Source organism: Pseudonaja textilis, chromosome 2 (assembly GCF_049901715.1).
Source record: "Pseudonaja textilis isolate UNSWEBS1 chromosome 2, rPseTex1.2, whole genome shotgun sequence".
In the NCBI taxonomy this organism is placed as follows: domain Eukaryota; kingdom Metazoa; phylum Chordata; class Lepidosauria; order Squamata; family Elapidae; genus Pseudonaja; species Pseudonaja textilis.
Genome location: NC_141991.1, coordinates 153,517,787 through 153,530,540, shown reverse-complemented (window position 1 = coordinate 153,530,540; position 12,754 = coordinate 153,517,787). Strand labels below are relative to the sequence as shown.

Sequence of the window (12,754 nt, the reverse complement as noted above, 5' to 3'; positions counted from 1 at the left end):
CTCGCCGGGTTGTAAGGCTTCGTCGACGGCAGGAATCCGCTTCTCTGCGGGTCCCTGCTGTGCTCGCCGTCAAGGTACCCCCGATCCAACTGGATTTGGGGGTTGTCGCTACCCTGAAGGGGCAGCGGAAGACAGAGGAGATCCGAGCAGGGGTCTGGGGACATCGCACCCCCCCTCCCCAGCCGGCTAGACTCCTTTTTCCCGAGACGGATGAGCGGCTGTCTCGGCAGCCATGAAGGATTCTTCAACCGGACAAGTTTGTGCAGGAGGAAGACTTAGAAGGAGAAGTTTTCTTGGCTAAACCAGGACATGATGTTACTTTTAAAACACCCTGGAAACCTGACTTTGGATTGATACATTTGTTTCCAAAAGAATTTGTAACATCGGCGAAAGTGCTGAAGGAAAGCTCACTACCCCTCCCTACGGAGAAAGCAAAGGAGCACAGAAAAACCTGCTCTCTAAAGGTAAAAATAAGCTCTTTGTTATAAGCGGGAAGGGGAGGACTAAAAAAAAATAAATTTTTTTTTCTAAACTTTGCTGGAGGAGACGCCTTGAAGATTTCAAGACCATTAATTAATGGAAATACGGCTTTTAAAATATATCTGGGATTTTGCCTCTGGAGAAAAAACTGTAAAGAGAAGAAGAGGAAAAAAGTTTTGCTTGTTTGGATTGTTTGATAACTCTGACATTTGGAAATTACTTCAAGATTGAAACCATCTGGGTTGTTGTTGTTTTTTATTAAAAAAAAACTTATAATGGTACCACCGGTTGATGAACTGAAAATGGAATATGAAAAATTAAAAGAAAGACAACAAAGTGGCAAGGATTCTTTGGGAGCTGCCTTCCACTTTTTAGAAATGGCGGTTTCTACGTACCAGCAAACACTGGAGAAAGGAGAAGGAGAAGAAGAAGAAGAAAAGGAAGAAGCCATCTTTAATGGACTAAAAAGTTTGATTAAGAAAGAAAATGGGAAGGAAGGAAGGGAAAAGGAGAATTTAAGATTTAATAAAACAACCAAGAAAAAGAAAAATAGGATGAAAAGAAGGTACAATGTTAGAAAGCAACTGAAAATAGAATTACAACAGAGAGGGAAACTTAAAAAGGGGGAGAGGAGAGGAGGGGGCAAAAAGACCAGATTGGAGAAGAAAGGGAGGGAAAAAGAAAAAAAAAGCCACGGGTTAGGACAAGATTTTTTAAAAAAGTTTTTTCTTTAGAGATGAAGGATGATAGATAGCTTATAATTAAAGAAGATTCTGCAAGAGTGCATAAGATAGTATTGTAGTATTTGTATTTGGAACAGTTTATTGGAATATTTAATGAAATATTAATGTTTAATAATGATGGATGTTGATATTTGATTAAATATTAGGAGATCTGTTAAATAATTAATGCTTAGTTAAAGTTTAATTTGTTAGTGTTTTAATATTATTATAACTTTAGTATTTTATTTTTTCTATTCTAAAACAATGTACTTATTAGAACTAGAATTAGAATAGAAATTATATATTTAATTATACTATAAGTTTGTTATTCTTTCATTTTAAGATTTAATATGTAGAAGGTACTAAGCAGAATCAGAATGGAAATTATGTATTATTTTAAGTTTTATTTTAGGAGAAGGCGCATACTTCAAAAGCGATTACAGGGGAAATTTTTTGGTTAAAGGGAAGAGATACATAGATGTTTACTAAAGAACGGACAAAAGACATAAGTATAATGACTTTGAAATAAGATGAAATAAATAAAATATAATTAAGAGAGTGAAAAGATGGGAGAAGTTATATAGAAAATACAAAATGGTTAATAAGATATGAAGGGTATATAAGGTGGGCATGAATTTGATTTAGGTCTGTCAAAAAAGATGTAACCTGGGGCCAAGTCACTTTTCAAAGAAGTTTTATGTTTTATGTTTAGTGTGTGGATTATGTTTGATTCTAAATTAATAAAATCTTGGAGAAATGAAATTAAAGGGAGAGAAATTGGGAAAAGATATGTATAAATGATAACTAAGGAGGTTTTTTTTTTTTCTCCAATGTTTTGCTTCAAGTGTGATAATGTGGAACCATGTTTTAAAGAATAATGCTTTGTTTGTCTTGTTGAAGTTTATGGGTAGTTCTTGGAAAGGAGGTTATATATGTTTTGTTTGTCTTGAAAAATCAATAAAACTTGTTTAAAAAAAAAAAACATGAATCTCCAGTTCACATTATCAAATGCCTTTTGGGCATCTAAGAATATCAAAGCCATTTGTTTTTCAGGATGCGCCTCATAATATTCCAAGGTGTCCAGAATTACCCTCATATTATCCCTAATTTGTCTCTTTGGCAGGAATCTATTCTGGTCAGGATGAATAAAGTTATTTAGGTATCTTTTGAGCCTTTCTGCCAAGATGGAAGCAAAAATTTTATAATCTGCATTCAGTAAAGAAATAGTTCTATAGTTCTTAATTTGTGATGGATCGGCCCCTTCTTTTGGAATAAGTATAATATAAGCTTCTGACCATGTTTTGGGTATTCTCTTATTTAACATGGCTTCATTCATAACTTCTAACAGTGGAGTGCTCAACGATTCTTGTAATGTTTTATAAAATTCCACCGGGATGGTTATCGACTCTTGAAGCATTTTCATAGCCTATAATATACAAAAAGGAACAAACAGTTAGATATGGTGAAATACTGAATGAAAAGGGTGAACTTAAATCTATGCAAAAACTAGAGGAACAAGGTATGAAGATGAATTAGTTTTCATATGGACAAATACATTGAAGGTATGATAAAGATTCTAAAACAGAAGGTTTTTATGATAAATTGACTGACTTAGATAAGATTTTGACAGGTACTGATGAAAAGGTGATTAAAAAATTATATGGTTATTTATTGGAAACTAAACTAGAAGAAGAAACAATGATTGCTTGGGGGAAGAATTTTGGATATGGGATTGATTTAGAGAAATGGCAAAAATTGTGGACTCAAAATTATAAAATGACAATGTCAACAGCATATAAAGAAAATTTGTATAAGATGTTTTACAGGTGGCATTTTCCTCCGACCAGAATAGCAAAAATGTTCAAGAATAAATCCGAAAAATGTTGGAAATGTCATCAGACACCTGGCTCATATTACCACATGTGGTGGACGTGCAGATGCCAAAAAATACTGGACTAAAATCCACATGTGGTTGGAGAAAATGACAAAGAAACATATAGACTTGAAACTAGAGATATTTTAATTGGGAATTTTACCTGAAATATACAGCAAAGACTTGAAATACCTGATTGTAAATGTATTAACAGCGGCTAGGATTGTATTTGCTAAAAACTGGAAAAATGAGAAGATACCATCACAGGAGGAAATAATTAAGAAAATATTGGAATGTGCTGAAATGAGTAGATTGACATTTGAAATTAGAGAATAAGAGGATAATAAATTTTATAAAATTTGGGATCTTTTTTATCAATGGTTAGATAACAAAGTACAGTAATGAAATTGTGGGAATAAACTTTGACTTGGGTATTGGGAAATGATTAGTCTAAGACCTTATACATACATGCTTGCTTAAAGGTCACTGAGATAGTGTAAGGAAATTAAGAACAAACACTAGAAACAATCAAGCAGCTCAGACAACTGTAAACAAGTCTATACTATATCTAATTATTGTAATCCACAATGTGACTATACTTGCTATGCTAAAAAACTCAATAAAAGGGAGCACTGGAATTTGCTCTGTGCTCTCATCCCGAGAACACTCGCTTGTGTCTCATCTTTTCCATGAGAGACCACCACAAGTGGTGACCCCGACGTGATCCACTGCAGGTGGTACGTGTCTGGACCTCTGTGTTTCCTCACCTGGAATAGGTAAAGTACGTACTTAACTATTGCTGGACAATAGGATTTTTCAGGGAACATGGGGGAAAAACTTTCTCAGCCACAGGAACGTCATGTTAGTGAGCTGCTGAAGTTAGTCAGGACAAATTTCTTTCTCTTTAAACCTTCTGGAGGGGAGTATATAGTTCTTTCAAGAGGTAATGTGAAAAAGCTGCTGCAAGAGATCTGGCGGCAATGCCCCTAGTACTCAGAGAAGGGCTCTTTAAAGTTAGACATGTGGAGGAAAATTGGAACTATCCTTCATGAGGAAGCACAGGCAACAGCTGAAATTTTGACATATTGGAAGGTTGTTATGACTGCTTTAGAGACCCAGCAAAAACCTCTTTTAAAACCTTTAGCAGAACTTCCTCCTTATAAAGGAGTTGTGTTGCACCCTCCAACTCCAAAGCTGGAGTATGTTTTCTCACCCCCAACAGCGCCTACGCCTGTGGATGAGAAACCGCAGCCACAAATGGGAAAGGTTCAAGCAATGATGCATCAAGCTTTCAATGAGGGGAAATTAGAACCTGATGAGATTCCCCAGATGAATTTGTTTCCAGTTAATAGGCAAGTGGATGCTCAAGGCAACATGCAGGCGGAATGGGTCCCGATTCCGTTGGCAGTACTTAGGGAAATCAAGAAAGCTGTTAAAGATTATGGTATTCAAAGTCCTTTTACAAAGGGTCTTCTGACAAGTTTGGCTACCTCACGCATGATTCCTAATGACTGGAAGATTTAATGAGAATGATATTGAGTTCTACTCAGTATGTGGTTTTTGATTCAGAGTACCAAAGGGAAGCTATCACTAGGGGACGAAATTCGGGGGGGCTGTATACGCCAGACCAAATCTATGGGGCAGGCTTGTTTGAATCCACTGCTGATCAAGCTACTAATTTGCCTGATCCCGTAGTTATGGCGGCTGTCCTTGGGGTGTTGTCCCGCATCCAGGATGTGGGAACCCCGGCACAGTCTTTTTCTCAAATTAAGCAAACAGCATCTGAGTCTTATAACGATTTTGTGGAAAGACTACAATTGGCTATTACCCGGCAGATTTCTAATGAGGAAGCAGCAAAGGAACTTTTGCTGAGATTGGCAGTCGAAAATGCAAACGCTGACTGCAAGCGTATCTTACAGCCTTTGGTGTCTAGAGGTGAGGTTACTCTGGCTGATCTGTTAAAGGCATGTGCAGTGGTGGGTTCTCAGGCTTACAACATGGAGACTTTGGCTATGGCATTACAAAGAGGGATGAAACCTACAGGGAACTGTTTTAATTGTGGGAAGCCTGGCCATTTTAAAGCCCAGTGCTGAGCCCCTGGTGGTGGTGGTGGGGAATGGCATTTAACAAAAACAAAAATAAGGACATCCGCCCGAAGTCGGTCTGTCTGAAATGCAAAAAAGGGTTTCATTGGGCAAATCAATGTCGCTCTGATCAGAACCAAAATTCAGGAAACTAAATTTGGGGCATGCAGCTAGCCCTGCTCCCAAGGCTGTTAACAAAGGCATCGCCTGCAACTACTGGGAATGCAGGTTTGTGTTTAAAAATGTTGCACTCGATTGATGTGACTTTTCCTAATCAAGTGTACATTGAGGACACTCATTTGCATGGGCCACTGCCAGAAAAAACAGTGGGATTGGTACTTCCCAGGTCTTCTGCATCAAAAAAAGGGTTCTTTGTTATTCCAGGGGTTATTGATCAAGATTATAAAGGGGTTATTAAGATACAATTGTACACTGATACTCCTGCATCATTAATGGCCGGTGAATCTATTGTCCAGTTATTATTGCTTCCATACATTCCTATGAATCCTTTAATTGGGATCCCACGAACTGGCGGTTTTGGGTCCACTGAAATGGCCAGTTCTCCAGTTGCTGCAGAATTGCTAGCACTGACAAAAAATTTGACTACAGACCAACCAAAAATGTCAATTGAAATTCAAGGAAAATCATTTTCTGGCCTTATAGATTCTGGAGCAGATGTCTCTGTGATACGCCAAAAGGAATGGCCAAATTAATGGGCACTTGAGGACTCTCCAGCTGTTCATGGCGTAGGTGGTATGCAGTTTGCAAGAAGTAGTGTACATTGGTTGACGGCATTGCATAGAGCAACTGGCGAGACCGCAAGGATTCAACCTCTTGTGTTGCCCCTTCACATAAACTTGTGGGGTAGAGATTTGCTGTCACAGTTCCACACAAAAATTGTTATTGGATAATGGAAAAGTTACAACTGTTAACCTCTCAGCCAGTTTGGATTGACCAATGGCCACTTCCACAGGAAAAACTTGTAGCTTTACATCAATTGGTAGCTGAGCAGCTACAATTAGGCCACATTGAGCCAACTTCTAGTCCGTATAACACTCCTTCATATAAAAACAAAAATGGGGGAAGTGGATGGATATGGTTTGCCTTACATACAAAACATTCTTAATATTACCTTATACACTTTAAATTTTCTAAACATAATAGGATCTCCTGCTGCTATGGCAGCCAGTAGGCATTTTGCTTCCCCTTCTGCAGGTACGCCAAGACCGAAAGTTTGGTATAGGAGACTGCCAGATCCAACGTGGAGAGGACCTGTCCCGCTGATAACTTGGGGCCAAGGATACGCTGCCATTGAAGATGAGGGGACAGTTGTTTGGGTTCCTGCTCGTTGTGTGCATCCTTATCATCAGCCAAAGGGGCAAGGGGGTGGATTTGGGGGAATGGAAAAGAAACACGTTGATCCAGGACATGGAGAAGCTAGCAAACCTTCATAATAAAACTGATTGTTGGGTATGTATGCACATGCCAACTCACAAAACATCAGGGCTTCCAATGGTTGCAGTACCTCTGGCCGAAGGCGACTGGTATAAGGAACAATGCTATGGTTGTTCGGGGACGTGGTCTAGCAGTTGGACTACAAGTAACATAAATACCTTACACCTTGGAAGCCGGATCCAAGAGTAGCGGGTATCTGCTGGACCCACAATGAGACGGTAGAGAATATGACTTACTTGGGAACATATCCATCCAAAACAATTATTATTGGCAATGGAAGTCAGGTTTATTCGGGTGACATGAAAACAAAAAATCTTACTTACTTTGTACACAACATTTCTTATTTTGATATCATATCTTTGATCGATGAAAATGGGTGTCCATATATTCCTGCCACATGCTGTCCCACCACGAAAGAAAACCAGCTGCTTCAATGTGCAAATGGGAATAATGCACCATCGTCCACTTATTTGGCTATGTTAATGGAGTCCTTTGCAAAACTAATCTATGCTGAGCCAAATAAGGTTGGTCATCTCCTGGGAGCAAATCTATGGTTGCTGTGTGGACGGATGGCCTATGATCACATGCCAGCACGATGGAAAGGGGTCTGCACCTTTGGGAAGCTAATCCCATCTCATGTCATTTTAAAATCTTTGGGGACTGCTCATATCCGCAATGCGCATTCTGCAACGGAAGTAAACTCTGTTTTGACCCATGACTACTGGACACAAATATCAAGGGGAGTTATTCCCCCTTTAGGAGTCATGATGAACTATAGAGATTTACATCGTTTAAACAATTGGACAGTTACTATGTTTAAAGACACCATTAAAACGCTAAGGCTGCTTGAAGAAGAGCAAGGCAAAATTCTTGACTTTGTCCTGCAAACCAGATATGCGGTGGACACTATTTTGGCTGCGCAAGGGGGAGTTTGCGCTGTGGTTCATACACATTGTTGCATGTATATCTCTGATTATTCTCCAAACATTACAGCTACTATACAGCATATGGAACAAACCTTGAAGGAGAATCCATTACAATCGGAGGGTGAGGGACTGGACGTGTGGTCTGCACTTTGGTCCTGGTTGCCAGATGGTTCATGGATTCGTCACCTAATTGTTGGAGTGATATTGCTTATTATATTTTCTCTTTGTGTATGCTGTTGTATCCAATGTCTCCCTGGACTTTTAGGAATGTGTCGGGTGAAGCCTACGGAAGGAGAACTGCTGTTGCAGATGGCGAAAAGCTACCGAGGCATCCGCGATCATCAAAAAATTAAAACAAGGGAGATGTGGGAATAAACTTTGACTTGGGTATTGGGTAATGATTAGTCTAAGACCTTATACATACATGCTTGCTTAAAGGTCACTGAGATAGTGTAAGGAAATTAAGAACAAACACTAGAAACAATCAAGCAGCTCAGACAACTGTAAACAAGTCTGTACTATATCTAATTATTGTAATCCACACTTGCTATGCTAAAATCTCAATAAAAGGGAGCACTGGAATTTGCTCTGGGCTCTCATCCCGAGAACACTCGCTTGTGTCTCATCTTTTCCATGAGAGACCACCACACTTTTACAATTAAGTTTTCACCCATTATCTCTCAACAGGCTTATACTTTCAATTCTTATACCTTTGCCCTGTTTCTCTATATCTTGTTTCTGTCCTTCTTTTCCTTTCCTTCTTCCCTCTCTTCTTCTCCCTCCCCTTTTAACCCCCTTGTCTCTCTACTTCTAATTCTCTCTTCTGTAATCCCCTCTTCTGTTGCTTTCTAATATTATACTTATTTTTCAAACTGTTTGGAATATAAGTCACCTAACAGCTATTTGGGTTGGACAATATATAAACCAGGATAGACATTTTAATACTGTCTCTTTAAGAGAATCCTAAAAGTGTAATTGGGTGTGGTTTCTCAAATGGCCATAAGATGGAGCCAGAAACCTGGGTTGTTTAGTCTTAGTCTCAGAAGAGAGTATGAGTGAGTCTCTGTTTCCTTCTGTTGGAGAGTATTGCCATTCCTCCATTTTTCTTCTAATTGACTGCTATTCCTGGATTTGATGTAAGTCTGATACTGAACTGTTTTTGACACTGGAATTTGATATTGGATTATCCCTGGACTAAAAACTGACTGATCTTACCTGTGAATGACTTTGGACTGCCTATTTTGAACTTTTCTTAAACTTTCTGGAAGTAAAAACCCAAATTTTCTGTACAGTGTATCTGTGTGTTGTGTGTGTATTATTCAAATACTACTCTAAAATACGTCTCCCTGTATGCACTCATTCTCCTAACAGGGAATTACCTCAACACAAACTATTCTTTTTTTTTGGTTGTTTTTTCAAATCTTAAACTTTTCATTCTCTTTCCTCCCTTTCCTTCCCCTGCCACATAAAGTTACTTGATCATTAAAGATGGCTTCTTCTTTGTCCCAATCTTCTTGTTCTGTAAGCGTTTCTTGTTGTTTCTCATAGTTCCAGATCTCCATTTCTAAGAGTTGAAATACGAAGCCAAAAGAACCTCTCCCTTCTTGTGCATCTTCTTTGTACTTTTTAAGTTCCATTTTCAGTTCTTCTAAAAGTGGTGCCATTTTAAACACTTTTAAACAACCACCCGATTGATTTTAGTCATTTAAATGCAATAATCAAAAATCCAGAGATCACCAAGTAATCCAAATAATCCCAAGCTCTTTCTTCTTACTTCTTTTTTCCACTTTCTCTTCCTGGGGTTCTACTATTTTGTTGCCAAGTTTCAGTTAAAATGTATCTTTTAGGAATCTTGTTGAGGTTTTAGTTCCAGGCAATCTCCTCCATTTTTCCAGATCCTGCCCTTTTATTCTTTTTCTCCCCTTTCCTGCTTTTAAAAGCTTTTAAGTATCCAGAAATCTTTATTATTCCTTTGACATTTTATTTTCATCTTAAATGCCTGTTGATGTCAAAGTGGATTTTGTTTCAATTTCTTGCTTAAGTCTCTTAGCTATCAGTATATGGAAGGGAAGAGAAAAAAAACAAAAACAAATCCTTTCCCTTTCCTCTCTCTGCTGCTTCAAAATCTTCTTTGGGAACAATGTTATTTTTTTTTTATAGTTTAAATTACAGGGTACCTTGCGTTGTTGCTTTTGCAGTTTAACCCGGTCAACCAAGACTTTCTCTTCTTATCTTACTCCTGCACATTCTTTTCCAGTCGAGTTCTTCTTTGTGGTGGCCATTTCTGACCACCGCTGCAATCGCCTTCAGGAAAGGGAGTAATGGCCAGCTGAGGAGGAGAGATGCGGCTCTCCTCAACCCTGCTGGCCATCTCCCCCCTCTTCACCACCTCTATGGGGTGGCTTAGCCTCAATACCAGCCGGTTCGGGGTGCTCCGGTGGCGAGCATGGATTGAAATTGCGCACAATCATGGTTTCGGTCTGACAGTGAAGAAACTCAAGCCGGAAGCCGGGTTGCTTGCTTTTTCTGCTCCTAACATTGTATCTATTGCTCTCTGTCCCAAAGAGGATGCTACTGCCAAAGAGCCAAAGCCTGCCCCAAATGCTGGAGAAGGAATTCGAGCACTTCAGGAAGCCGAGCTGGTGGGACTGTGCTATGTTTCCTAGATGCCTTTCTTTGGCCAACGAGGACTGCGAAAGCTCTTAGGAAGAAGGGAGGGCAGGGCACGTAAATGCTGTGGGGAATCTCCTTGGGAGAGGTTGCTGACAGCTGTTTGAAGTATTGGCATTATTGTTTTATTTTGCAATCCTCTCTTCCCCCCCCCCCTTTCCAGCTCCCCACTTTATGGAACTGAATATTGACTATCTCATCAGCCAAAAGCAGGCCCACACTTCCCATGCTAATTAGTTCATGTTGGTTAAAATTGTTCCTCATTTTATATATTGTATTATTATTTCAAATTTTTTGCACTACAAATAAGATGTCAGGGTTCCAACAAGTGCCCTAATGTAATTAAGAGTCTCAAGTCATCTGGCAATAAAAATCCAGTATTTTATTAGGAAGACCATGTCAGCAGTACCTAGGTAAAGCCAACTCATTGCAGAATACCTTATGCCACCAGACTTGAAACTCTAGACCTAGAAAATCTAGAACTGCGCCGCCTTCGGTCCGATCTAAATAAAGTATATAAAATCGTACATTGCAATGTTCTACCTGTCAATGAATACTTCAGCTTCAACCATAACAATATAAGAGCAAACAATAGATACAAACTCAAGGTTAATCGCACCAAACTTGATTGCAGGAAATACGACTTCAGCAACAGAGTGGTCAATGTTTGGAATATTCTACCTGACTCTGTGGTTTCTTCCCCAAACCCCCAAAACTTTAACCTTAGACTGTCTACTATTGATCTCACCCCCTTCCTAAGAGGCCTGTGGGGGGCGTGCATAAGCGCACCAATCATGCCTACCATCCCTGTCCTATTGTTTCTTTTTATTTTTCTTATAAGTATCCATCTCATGTATTCAAAACTATGTTTATTCTTATACCTGTATCTTGTAAACGATTGACAAATAAATAAATAAATAAACTCTTATTTCACCCCCTTCACACCTTCCCTCTGACCCTGTTTCCCCCACCCCACAAAGTTTGTCACCCAGTTACATTCCCCAGCAAGGTAATTTCATGTGTTGTAGAAGTCGCTTCCTCCAGGCATTGCTAGGGATGGCCTTGACTTGCACAGCCAGAATGCATCTTATTACTGAGGATTAAATTCCTTGGTGCAGCTGTGAGATGTGATTTCCCATCCCCCTGCCCAGGGCAACTCGGGAACAGGTCAGGGAAGCATTATTAGTTGACATAAGATATGTGCAGTGTGCATAGGAATTCATTCATGACTTTTCAAACTATAGTATGGCCCCTTAACAGTCGGACGGACCATAAATTGGCTCCCTGTTTAAAAAGTTTGAGGACTCCTGCACTAGAAAGTCATCACATCAACCAGAAAGAAACAGATCTTTCCAAGCCTGACTGACTGGTCTTATTGCCAAGCCAAGCCTAACACCACCAAGCAGACTTTTCTTTTCAATCCCCAGAAGACAGCTGGAAAGACTATGGGGGGGAGGGAGGAAATTCACTGTAAGGTTTTCTTTCTTGCCTCATTTATGTTGTAATTAGTTAAATGGATTCATGGAGGGATGGCATTTGGGAGTGGTTAGCACAGCAAGTTCTGAACACCTTGGACTTTAACCTTTAACATCTGCTGGGAGGGGGATTTGTCCAATATTTTGGAGGGGGGGAGGGAGGGAGGGAAGGAGAGAGAAAGATCATAAGGAACATAAAAGTCCCTTGCAAATTTAGTGCTGGGAGCTTCAGCCTCCAGTGCGCTGTATAGGCTAGGCACCACACCAGTGGTGGGATTCAAAAAAAAATATTACCAGTTCTGTGGGCGTGGCTTATTTGGTGGGTATGGCTTGGTGGTCATGTGATTGGGTGGGCGTCCTTGGTGATCATGTGACTGGGTGGGTGTGGCCAACTTGATGTCGCTCATGTCAAGGGGTGCCTTGCCTGGCCTCAAAGAAATACAATTTCCCTCTCTATTTACTATTACTGAACATCCAAAATACACTATTTAATCCTATGTATATATACCATATGCGTACATATATATCACATAGTATAGTGTGTGTAAAGGCACACAAAAAGATACATTATCTACTATATATGTATGTGTATGCACACACACACATACAAAGCTCTTCTAAAACTATACACATTCAACCTCAGTGTGTTTGGAAAAACACACCCATAGTCCAATTTCTGCCACACATTTAACTATAACTTCTGTACATTAGAACATTACACACACCTTCAGATTTATTTCCCTAGTCTGCACATTACTGTTAGACCCAGGAGATATCATGGATTGAGTAAAATATAATGAAACTCACTTAACAATGCTCTTGCTTAGCAACCAAAATTTTGGGCTCAATTATGGTCATAAGTGAAGGACTATCTCTGCCTTCCTCTGCATGGCAGCCTTGTCCTAGTAAACTCCTCTGCCAATTTTCCTCTGTGTTAGAGGCACCAAAATAATCCAGATTCCAGATGATATAAGGTCTCCTGCTGGAGCAGGGGGTTGGACTAGATGGCCTCCAAGGTTCTTTCTAACTGTTATTCTATGATTCTTTAAGGATCTCCTGCTAGAACAGG

The 12,754-nt window shown here is 39.6% G+C and overlaps 1 long non-coding RNA gene across 1 annotated transcript; it reads left to right on the top strand.

Annotated features, from left to right (window-relative positions):
- The first annotated feature begins 3,730 nt into the window (after nt 1–3,730).
- LOC148127182 (uncharacterized) lies at nt 3,731–6,695 on the top strand. Its single transcript, XR_015742033.1, has 2 exons — nt 3,731–3,851; nt 6,375–6,695. It is a non-coding gene; the product is annotated as an uncharacterized LOC148127182 (long non-coding RNA).
- Nucleotides 6,696–12,754: the final 6,059 nt, after the last annotated feature.